The sequence below is a fragment of the Rhizophagus irregularis genome, chromosome 28 (assembly GCF_026210795.1).
Source record: "Rhizophagus irregularis chromosome 28, complete sequence".
NCBI classification, from domain to species: Eukaryota; Fungi; Glomeromycota; class Glomeromycetes; order Glomerales; family Glomeraceae; genus Rhizophagus; species Rhizophagus irregularis.
The window spans coordinates 2,313,342-2,325,230 of NC_089456.1; positions in this window are offsets into that span (position 1 = coordinate 2,313,342).

Here is an 11,889-nt window from a genome sequence, read left to right on the forward strand (position 1 = left end):
GGATCAACCAATCAAACTTGATTTACCCAATATAATAGTTATTCGGCATGAAGTGCCGAATAACTATTAATTATCATCTTCCAGACAATTCAACTGATTTACAACCTACCTCCGCCTCCACCTTCCGGGATGGCGACCACCAAGGCGATGATGATCCCACCTACTCTACCGGTTATGATGGCCACTACCGCGATGAATGGTGGCACTACAAGATGCTTCAATTTTAGAAAATAGTTAATGCAAAAAATGTATGTAATTAACATAAGGTACAATTAATTTAGTTTAAGTAGGAGTTCATGTATGTTTTTTTTAGAATAGGGATTGTTTTATATATATTTGTATATTAATATGTGTATACCAAGTGAACAAGTTTTCACAAATCCCTATGAAAAAAGTCTGTGTGATTTTTGTTGAAAAATCATTCAATTAAATTCACTACGATTTCTGTATATTTGACCATACAATAATTGTGCTAAAAATTGCAATAAATCACACAATTATTGCATGGTAATTCATTCAATAATTATCCTATTTTTGACCTGAATTTATACAATTATTGTGTGATTTTTGAGCCAAATTTTTTTAGGCCATATTTTAGGAATTATAGGTTAAATTTTACAGTAATAACAGGCAATTTATAAAGTGAAATTATGAATTTTTTTTATTGACTTAAAATATAAAAAATATACACAATATTTCATAAATAAAATACTAAATTTGATATAATCATAAATATAAAAATTTGTAAGAAAATAAAATAAATAAAGTATGTTAGTAACATGAAAGTAAATTAGTATTATCAAAGAAGAAAGTAAATTATTAGTGTAAGTAAATTATTAGTATTAAATAAAAAAGTATGAAGTTAGTGAAGAAAGCAAATTAGTAGTGTTAAAAAGTACTAAATTATTAGTGTTAGTAATAAAAAAGTATGAAGTTAGTGAAGAAAGCAAATTAGTAGTGTTAAAAAGTAAATTATTAGTATTAGTAATAAAAAAAAGTATGAAGTTAGTGAAGAAAGCAAGTTAGTAACATTAAAATGTAAAAAGTTAGGAAAATAAAAAGATAAAGAACACAAGTTTTTCTTACCTGATATTTTAAAAGAAAGTTGAAGAAAAGTTAAAAGGTTAAAAAAACATAAACAAAAACATTTCGCGTCGTCATATTTATTTTGACGATCAGATCACGTGATCAACATATATAATTTTAAGAGTTGATTTTTACCGCATAATTCTGGCCAAATTATAATTCCGGTCAGAACTAATTGTGTAACCTAATAAAAAGTTTTTGACTTTTTTTTAGTTACAAGATGATACAAAAATTTCACCAATGGGTCCAGAAAATGCCCATTTATAAGCAAATATGCAGTTGAATTTTATGTAACCTTACTGCATAAATCACTTTACTTAGGAAAATCTATTTGTAATGGTTAAAAGTGGTCTATTCGACCCTAAAAGTGGTCAAATGTAACCATACAGGTAAGATGGAAAGTAGTATAGTAGGATTACCCAAAAATTGCTTTTTGTATCCTAAATTTAAGTCTATTTTCAAGTTGTACAATAATCACAATTTTTATTGTACAAAAATTGAATGTTTTCTGTATCCTAAATTTAAGTTGTATAAAAATCACACAAAAATTGGACATTTTCTATATCTTAAATTTAAGTTGTACAAAAATTGCATACTTTTAATATGCTTTGAAAAACTTCATAGCTATTTTTATCCAAAAATCTGCAATAATTGTACAATTTCCACACGGACTTGAACAAATATTGTACAAAAATTGGATGATTTTTTTTCATAGGGAATGAATTTTTAGATAAAATAGGATATCAAGAATCATATAATAGATTTCCAATGGAATACTGTAAAAAAGGAGGATACGATAAAATTATTGAAAGAGACTACGATCTTGTAGAAGCAGGGTGTTTAATACTTAAAAAAAAAAAGAAAAAATTTCAAACACGGCAGCAAAGTTTCAATAATTTTATAATTTTTATATTTTATTATTTTACTTTATTTTTTGTCACTGTGATTGTTCGAAATTTCATCACGTTAATAACTAAAAAAAATTGAAATTTTTTACTATAAATATAATAATCATTTTGAGAAAATAACTATTTATCTTCCATTCTTTTTGTTTCTTTTCTATTCTTTCAATTTAAAAATGAAATTTTATAGAAAAAAGAGATCTATCCATTTTTTCTATATTAAGAATTATTCATTGTTTTGTTTTTTAAAAAAAATAGAATCATTCGTAAATATATATATATATATATTAATTATATACAGTACGTGCGCATTACGGGAAAAAATATAAGATTCAAATTTTTAAATTGTTTTCAAATAGTATTTATTATAATATTTACTTTTTTTTGAAAAATTTATACAATAAAACCAGATATTAATGGAAACAGTTTGATATCAAAAAAAAATATATCATTAATCTTTAAATTAAGTAAATTTAAATATCAATGAGATATTGTGCAGCTTAGTTCTATTTTCATCTTGTAATCTTTCATATCTTTAATCAACTTTTCATCTGCTTTAACGGAAATTGGATCAAAGCATGTGCACATATTATGTGCCAGATCTTTGATTACATTTCTATCACAATTATTTTTATTAGTAACTGTATTATTAAATAAAAAAAAAGAACTTTGAATTTTTTTTTGATGAAAAACCAACAACTTTGACTTACGAACTAAAGAGAAAAAAGTGCAGATCAAAAATGGAAGGTGATTTCCATTTTCATTTAGAAATTAATTTTTTTTGGATTTAAAAAAAACTTCGCTACCAGTTACGAAAAGAGAAAAATTTTAATTCAAAAATGGAAAGTGACTTCCATTTAAATAATTTAGCTTCATCTATAAAAATATTCCATAAAATACTAAAAATACGCCCCAATTTTTCAATTCAAGGTACGATTGTCAAAAATTTAATGTTGCGAATAGATCAGGTGCAGACACATCACACGTTTCATGTTACATAAATCAAATTATGGACATGAAAAATCCAGGTGTGCCTATTTATATGAATATGTTTAAAAAAAAACAAAAAATTTTTGTAGACTGTGATAATTAGTGTATGCATTTATTTATTATTCTTATATTTTTATTAACAAAATTTCGTAACTTTATAATTATAAAATATGTAACATGATATATTTCAAGATAAGAGAAAAACCATATATATCACCTCTATCGAAGCTAACACTATCTATCCTTCGCGGTATTACTCTCTGTTGAAGAAATACGTTGACATTCTATCGACCACTTCTTGTTTGTGGCGCAGTTCATTTCAAAGACCCTACGAAGATATAGACTGGATGCTGATCGAAAGGTGGCAGGTATTTGTAAAAATCGGACAGCCACACGTTTTATGCCCTGAGGCGTCACGAAAACTGATATATAAGTAGTTATCCCCTATTTCATTATAAATATATCACAAACTTCCATTTTCTATTACTGCACGAAGGTCATGATCCGCCAAATGCAAATTAGAAAGAGATTTCACGTGCTTAATGGAAAGATATACCAGAACTTTCAGAAAAACATGACGAATTACACACGCAATTTCATAATCTAATGACAATCCTGACTCAATGACCGAAAAATTCAAACTGAAAAAAGAAGATAAACTAATTAGTAAGAAAATCACCTCCAAGAATTGAACTTGGACACAGAAATTGTGGAACCAACGGTGATGGATTATTGTTGAGTTGATAAGTTATTAAGGAAAGAACTCAACAAAGGAATGAAATAAAGGATATCACATGTGAAGAAGGAAATCACATGAGATAGATCAAATGATCAAGAAAGGTAAATTTTACAAGACAAAGAACCTCTCTGACACCAATCAGCACAGTGCAATGCTTCATGGGCGATGCAAACGATCCCCTTGTAAAATTTATCTATCTAAGAATGGTCAAATGATCAAAAAAGGGTAAATTTTTACAAGACAAAGGATCTCTCTGACACCAATCAGCACAGTGCAATGCTTCATGGGCGATGCAAACAATCCCCTTATAAAAATTATCTATCTAAGAATGGCCAAGTATTCCCAAGTTGACCAAAGGGTAAAGATTACGTCTCCATGCTATATTTGGTAAGCAATGGACCTAGCTACGTAATATAAAATTATTTAATTAAATAATAATGTCTAAACTATTGGGAATTAAGGGTATTTTTTAAATTAACTATTAATTCAATGTTATGTTTGTAAAAAGAAAGTAAAGATAAAAGAAATAATATTGTAGAATGAGTAAACTCATAAAGAAAATCAAGAAAATAAAGAATAAAATCAAGAAATAAAAGAAAAATTGATAAAGTATAATATGAAAAATTTGAAATAAGGAAGGATTTAAAAAGAGAGAGATTTGATAGGAGGAGGAGAGAAAGATTCGAGAAAGAGAAATTTAGGAAAAGGTAAAAGAATATTTGAATTATATATTTTGTCAAAGTAAAGATTAAAACAAGTATATGGTTGAGAAGGTTTGTATATATAATTAAAAAAACAAAAAGAATGTATAGGTAAGTAATGAAAAATGGCAAGTATGTAAATGTTCCAGTTTGGAAATGAGAAGGAAAGCATTTGTCAATAGGAATGTTATTAAAAGGAGTATTAATGAAATTTGGACACATTTGGAAAGACATTTTGTATTATTAGATTTTAGAAGAAATTTAAAATTTAAAGAAAATTTGTTGCTTGACTTGAAAGTAAATTTGAAAAATTTGATTTGAAAAAATTTGTTGCTTGAAAAAGTTGAAAAAGTAAATTTGATTTTGAAGTTTGAATTTTAATTTTTCTTTGAAAAAGTTTAAGGGTATATATATATTTTTAAAAACCTTTTGAATACCATAGTGACTAATAATAAAATAGAGTAACTTATTATGATTCATAAAAAAAAAATCTAGATTATGTATGAATCACATCTATTACATCAATTAATTTACAGTTATTTATCCTAAACTAGTAATATGAGTTAGCTTAATGATATAATTGTGGATTATTTATTGGAATTTACTGTAAATAATATTATCAAACCAGTAATGATTGAAGTATTTTACCACCAGTTTTGTATCAATTGGTGATAAACGAAAAATAAAATATAGGGTAAAATTTTCTGGAATTGTCCCCAATTCTATAAAGATTATAATTTCATAAAAATCTGCAGCAAATATTCAATAAAATAAAACTATTTCCATATAACAAATAAAAATGTAAGGGTTTTTTCGTTTTGACTTATTTGAGTCATTTAACCTACAAAACCTACGAAGAATTTTTAAGACGTGGGCGATCACGTGATGTGATTGCCAATCTACCAATTTAGTCAAATTTTTTATCACCCAGAAAATTTATTTACTAAGATTACAATATATCAGCTGAGAGCGGGAAAAAACTATAGACTAGAAATATTTTTATAAAAATCGAAATATACTAAACTGTAAAATTGTAGTCTACTGACCAATAATTTATTTTTATATTATGTTTATCATGATATATATGGGAATTTTTTGTTCAAATGAATACCGATTGTTGTATAAGCCCCACAATATTCAAATCCCTAATATATACCAAATTTTGTTGAACAAATTTAGATAAATGTTGATGAGTCACAATTAGAGATCTAGATTTCCACCGATCTATAGATGAAAATTCTTTATAATCATGATTATAGATAGATAATGACCTATGACTCATTAATAAAAACTGATATTTTACCATAGATCTCACATCTATTATGTCAATTAATTTATATTTATTTAACCTAAAACTAGTAAACATATCAAAAATAAATTTATTATTGCACAAAAATAATCTGTTCCAGATCAATCTTTAGATGGAGCTACAAATAAACGTAATATTAGACAATAATGTTTTGAATCTTTGAATTTCATCTATGTATAAATGTATATTATCTTAAAATAGTAAATACATTTTCAATCTACGCCGATTTTTGTGATTAATTTAGACGATTTTAACGATTATCAACGTATTTTTTTTTAATAAGTTACTATTAATCACTATGTATTCAAAAGGATTATACACATATTGACTCATAATTAGAAATTTTATTATGACTATCAATTGGTATTTGTTTTTATAGAATAGGAAGTTGTAATACAATTATATTTTATATTTGGAATATTGATTGATTTGATTTCTATCAACCGCAGCATCAACTAGTACACATGAAAATTGATTTTACTTTGACGTGATAGTAGTACAACTAATTAAATTTGTTAACATGTAATCCATATTCAGGAAAAAAAAGTTTCTTGTATTTGCGGAGAATAAAGTATAATTAGACAAAATACATAAAAACTAAAATAACTGCAAAAAAAACTATAACTTACGCGAAAATGAAAAATGCGAGGTATACAAATACACTTTTTCTTTCGCTGTTGCATATTTTAATATTCCCTAAGATTATCTATTTCTAAAAAAACAAACAACGTAAAAAATTTTTAAAGTAGCTCACGTATCTTATGTGTTCCCCGGTAGTATACTTAGACAGCGTGAACATGTACATGAACTAGTCTTTTAAGTTCTTTTTAGCGACACCCAGAAAACTTATAGGTCAGTATCAAAGAGCACTTAAGGCGGTTGGTATTGTAGTATAGGTTGGGGGCTTTATAAGACGGACTTAGCTTTGTCTACCATATACAACAAGTGGTTCATTTTTAACGAGACCGTCTATAAAACAGATACATTGCACGTGAGTGTTTGATGGACCTAAAGCATTTCACCTTTATCTATTTTATAGATATTGCTAAATCTACGTTCTTAAGAAGATGCAGAAGAGACATTAGATCACAGTGAAGGGTCATATGGAAGAGGGAAGCTATAGAGTGGTGAACTAAAGTTTTTATACTTCTGAAACTGTTCATTGGGTTTATAAACTAGTTATCCACACGCAATTAATGAATTCACACCATACCATGGATATTTATTAGAATTTTTGAAATCATGATCTGAAATTTTATTAATTTTATTTATTTATTCATAATAACAGGCGATGTTAGTAATGAATTTGTTGAGTCCTAAATTTTGTAATAAAATTGATCTATAGGTATAATCTTATAATTGATAATATCACTGATGTTGACCAAAAGATAATTAAGATTATATTTAATACTTTCAATTAAAAATATTAGATAAATAGTCACCTAACCTTTAAATTCTTGAAAATCAAGAAATTCATTATTTAGTAATTAATTCTAATAATTGTTGTTGTGACGATATATTTTCATAATCAAATCCAGATCCAACGAAATTTTCCAAATAACCACCAGATTTTTGTCTAATATATTAATTGATAATCTTTCTTTTATAAATAAAGACTTTAGTTTAAATGGTTTAATTAAATTAATAATTTGTTGAGCAAAGCTACTTTATAAAGAATAACAATAAATGATATGAACAGATTCTAAAACATTAATCGTTCAAATGCTTTGTCTAAAATTGATTACACCATTAAATTGACTTCATATAGTATATCTGTATTTAAAGTATTTGAACAATTATAATCTTTGATAAAAATAATGATTGATAAGAAAGGAAACTTTTATTATCCAATAAAATTTTTTTAAGATTTTGATGTAAATTAATTATGACATTTAATTGATGCATATTTACTACAACTGTTGCTATCAAAGAAACTAGATAATCTACCTGATCTACCAACATAGAGATTTAAATTTTAATATTGTAAATGAAATTTGGATTTTGTTAAATTAATTCAAAAATGTCAGAACAGTAGAGTTCATAACCGGAAGTGGTGAAGATATCAATGCCAAGATTATGTAAACTTACTTCATTTTCAATGAATATTTTAAATAGTGACATATAAATTAATCTTTCAAAATTAGATGCTGAAGCATATTTGAAACTCGTAAAAAATATATATTTTCGGATTTTGAAGTTTTAACATCTTTCCAACAGAAATGCTAACTTTCGACAAATTCAAATATTTTATAAAATAGGATAATTAAACAATGTATTTTAATGAAATAATTCATTAATTTTATATATGTTTGACTTTGTTTTTAAATCATCATTTAAATTATGTAAGTAAATTTCAATAAATTTATAATTTTTTGTAAGAATTGAAAATGGATTTTCCCATAATAATGGAATCACTAAACGACACTATAATCTGTTAACTAAAATGCACGAATATAAAGTCAAAAAAATCATTTTGGAAATACTTCAAAATATAATACGTTAATTCAGGTAAATCTCCGAGTATATTCCCTATAAAAAGTATTTATATTTAAAATATAATTAAAAACTTTTTAAATATATTTAAAATATACTTAAAATATATTTAATTTAAAAATTGCGAAATACTTATAATATACTTAAAATGTATTTAAAATTATCTTAAAATATATTTCTAATATATTTAATTTTTGCCCAAATACTTAAAATATACTTAAATTATATTTAAATTAAAATTTAAGTATATTATAGATATATTTTTTACATACTTAAAATATTCTTATAATATATTTCATAATATATTTTAAGGGTTTTGTTTTTTATCGCCATGGCGATGCATCGCCAGTGTCACGTGATTTTCCAATTCCGGCCGGAATTAAAAGATCGTCAAAGAAATATCCTTTTTTGGAAGTTTTGTGTAACAAAAACTTGAATTTTGCTGAAAAATAAAATTGCCTTTTTTGGATTGTGTAACGTTACCTAAAGCTCCAAAAAAGGATATTTTGGCCAGCGTTATAAAATTTGGCCGAGATTAAGCATGTGATGTATAGGGAGTGACAAATAGTATTTTTTGCACTGAAAAAATTCTAAGTCCCCAGAATAAATAATAAAAATGGAAAACTAAAGGATGTGACGCGGGGTGACAAATTATTCACATATGTAAAGTCACGTAACACTTGCGACACATCGCTATGGCGATTTTTTATAAAATCCATATTTTAAGTATATTTTAAGTATGTAAAAAATATACTTATAATAATCTTATAAGAGAATTTCAAATTGTACACGGGTGTTTGAAACCCGTATTATCAATCACGTGATATAATAAATTTTTAAAATTTACACAAGAGTTTAAACCCATATTATTACAAGTCACGTACTGTTTATTTTTGCGTTACATTTTTGTGGCTGTATCGATCATTTTGTTCTTTTCTCTTCTTTTCATTATAAGAATATAAGATGTTTAGTAATAACAATAATACCCATCCTTATGATAACACCCATGATAATCAAGAAAGTATTTCTTATGATAACACCCATGACTATAATAACATCCGTGATAATATTCCTAACAATAATACCCTATTTTATGACGCCTATAAAAATTTTCTTTATGACAACACTCACGAAAGTCTACCACCCACTTATGATAATAATACCTACTATGAAAATCTATCTTATGACGTCAGTTTACCCTATGACACCCTTGAAAATCTATCTTATGATACCTATCTACCTTACGATACACGCGAAAATTTTTCTCACGATGTTATCCTAGATTATGATGTCCCCCACAAAAATCTAAATGAAAACCTATCTGATTGTAATGAAAATCAATCTAATCAAGTAATAAATTTTTTTTTCTTTTATCATTAATTTTGTCTTCTAATAAGCAATCTAATTATTTTGTTTCTAATGTTTGTTAATAGGATTATGAAACAAGTGATAATGAAGATGAATTGGTTGAACTTACAGATTCTTTGGAATTGATTGCTGGATTAACCTTCAACAGCTGGGACGAATTTAAGAGTTGGATTAATAGATTTGCTTTAAAAGAAGGTTTTAGTTATAAAATCAGATCAAGTGAGAAGATTGAAGGCGTGATACGAAGGGTAGCCTATGAATGTATCAAATCAGGTTCAAATACTTCTCAAGTAACTTCTGATCCAACTAAAAGACGCAATGCCAGCTCTTCAAAAACATCATGCCCTTGGAAACTTAATGTTACCTATCCAAAAATAAGTGGTGTTATAAAGATCAATTCTTTTAATAATGAACATAATCACTCACTTACTTCAATAGTTCATGAAATAGCACCGCGATTTCGAAAATTAATGCCTGAAATGCTGGTGGATATTGAAAAGTATGTGATTCAAGGTCGAATGGACTCAGCATCTATTTATCCTTTACTTAAGCATGACTATCCAGATCAACCTATATATAAAAAGGATTTGTATAACGCGGTCTATCAATTTCGTCAAAAAAATAACCCTGGAGATACAGATGCTTCCCAGATGCTTGAACTATTAATGCAATGGAAGGATTCCAATCCACTATGGATTGTGAAACTTCGGCTAGATCCTGTCTCAAGAAAACTAAAATCTCTCTTGTGGATGTCACCTACACAAAAGGAACTATATAACAAATACAATGATGTTACTATTATTGATACCACCTACAATACAAACAGATTTCAAATGATGCTTTGCATCATAGCTGTAGTTGATAACAACTACAAGTCTCGAATTGTTGCAACTGCTATAATTGATGATGAAACACTAAATACATACCGATGGTTATTTGATACTATTCTTACTGAAACAGGTATTTCTCCTGGAGTTATTTTTACTGATTCAGATCCTTCTATGATTCAATCAATTAAAGAAATTTATGTGAATACCAAGCATCTATTGTGCATTTTTCATATTGATTTGAATCTTCGAAAAAAACTCAAGGGAAAATTAGGAAATAAGTTTGAAGAATTTCACCATAAGTTCTATATATGCAGGAATTCTCTTTGTGAAGACCTATTTGAACTTCAATGGAATCAATTGATTGATCAATATCCAGCAGCAGCAAAGTATTTGTCTGATACACTTTATATTAATAAAGAGTCTTGGGCAATACCTTGGATTCATAAAAGATTTACTACTGGAGCACAAAGCACACAGAGAATTGAGTCAATCAACAGACATATACATGATAAAGTTGATCGAGCCACTTCATTATATGATTTACTACTTAGTATCAAAGATTATGTTAGAAATGAAGAACATTTTGAATATTTTGAACTCGAACGAAATGCCATACCTACAATTGGTATGCCAATGCTAAATACAAGATTTTTTGGTTCTGTAGATAATGTCATGAAGGCCTTTTTAACACCTATAATGCTTGGAAAACAAAGATCACAAATGAATCAGTCTGTATGTTATGATATTAATCGAATTACAGAATGGCAAAACTTAATAGATGTAAGTGGTTCTATTAGTGTTGATTATAATAATCTTAAACTAACAATTACCTTATAGGTGGAGATTGATAATGAAGAGATAAGCAATGGAATCAGGGAACAAGAACAAGATGTTCGGCAAATTCTTTTCAAATCCTTGATTAAGAATATACCACCAGAAGCAATCCTAGAAGTATGGTTTGTCCGAGCAACTGGAACTCAAGGAATTGGTCATTATGTGGTTCTGCTTGATGAAGGAACACATTTATGCACTTGCCTTCTCTTGATCAATAAAGGATTAATATGCTGGCATTTTTTTCGAGTCGGTACTTATTCTCAACATGCGGCATTTCACATGAATATTATTCCAAGCCGATGGTACCTAGATATCAATATTCAGTTAGATAATCTTTCTCCTATTTCGGTATGTGGTACACAAACAGAAGATAGAGTAGGAATGGAAAAAAGTATTACCTTTCAACACTTTTTTACATTTCGGGTTGATTCACATGTTTCCAATTTGGCTATAAAATCAACTAAAGCTATTTATGCAGAATTGTTTGGGTTATCAAAGAAAGCTATTGATTGTGCACTTAAAGCCAATATGCAACATGAGTTGATGAATTTACTCAAGTCTTTTATCTATGATACACATAATAAGAATGTTGAAATTCAAGAAACTCAAGAAACCTTTACTGATATTAATAATCCTG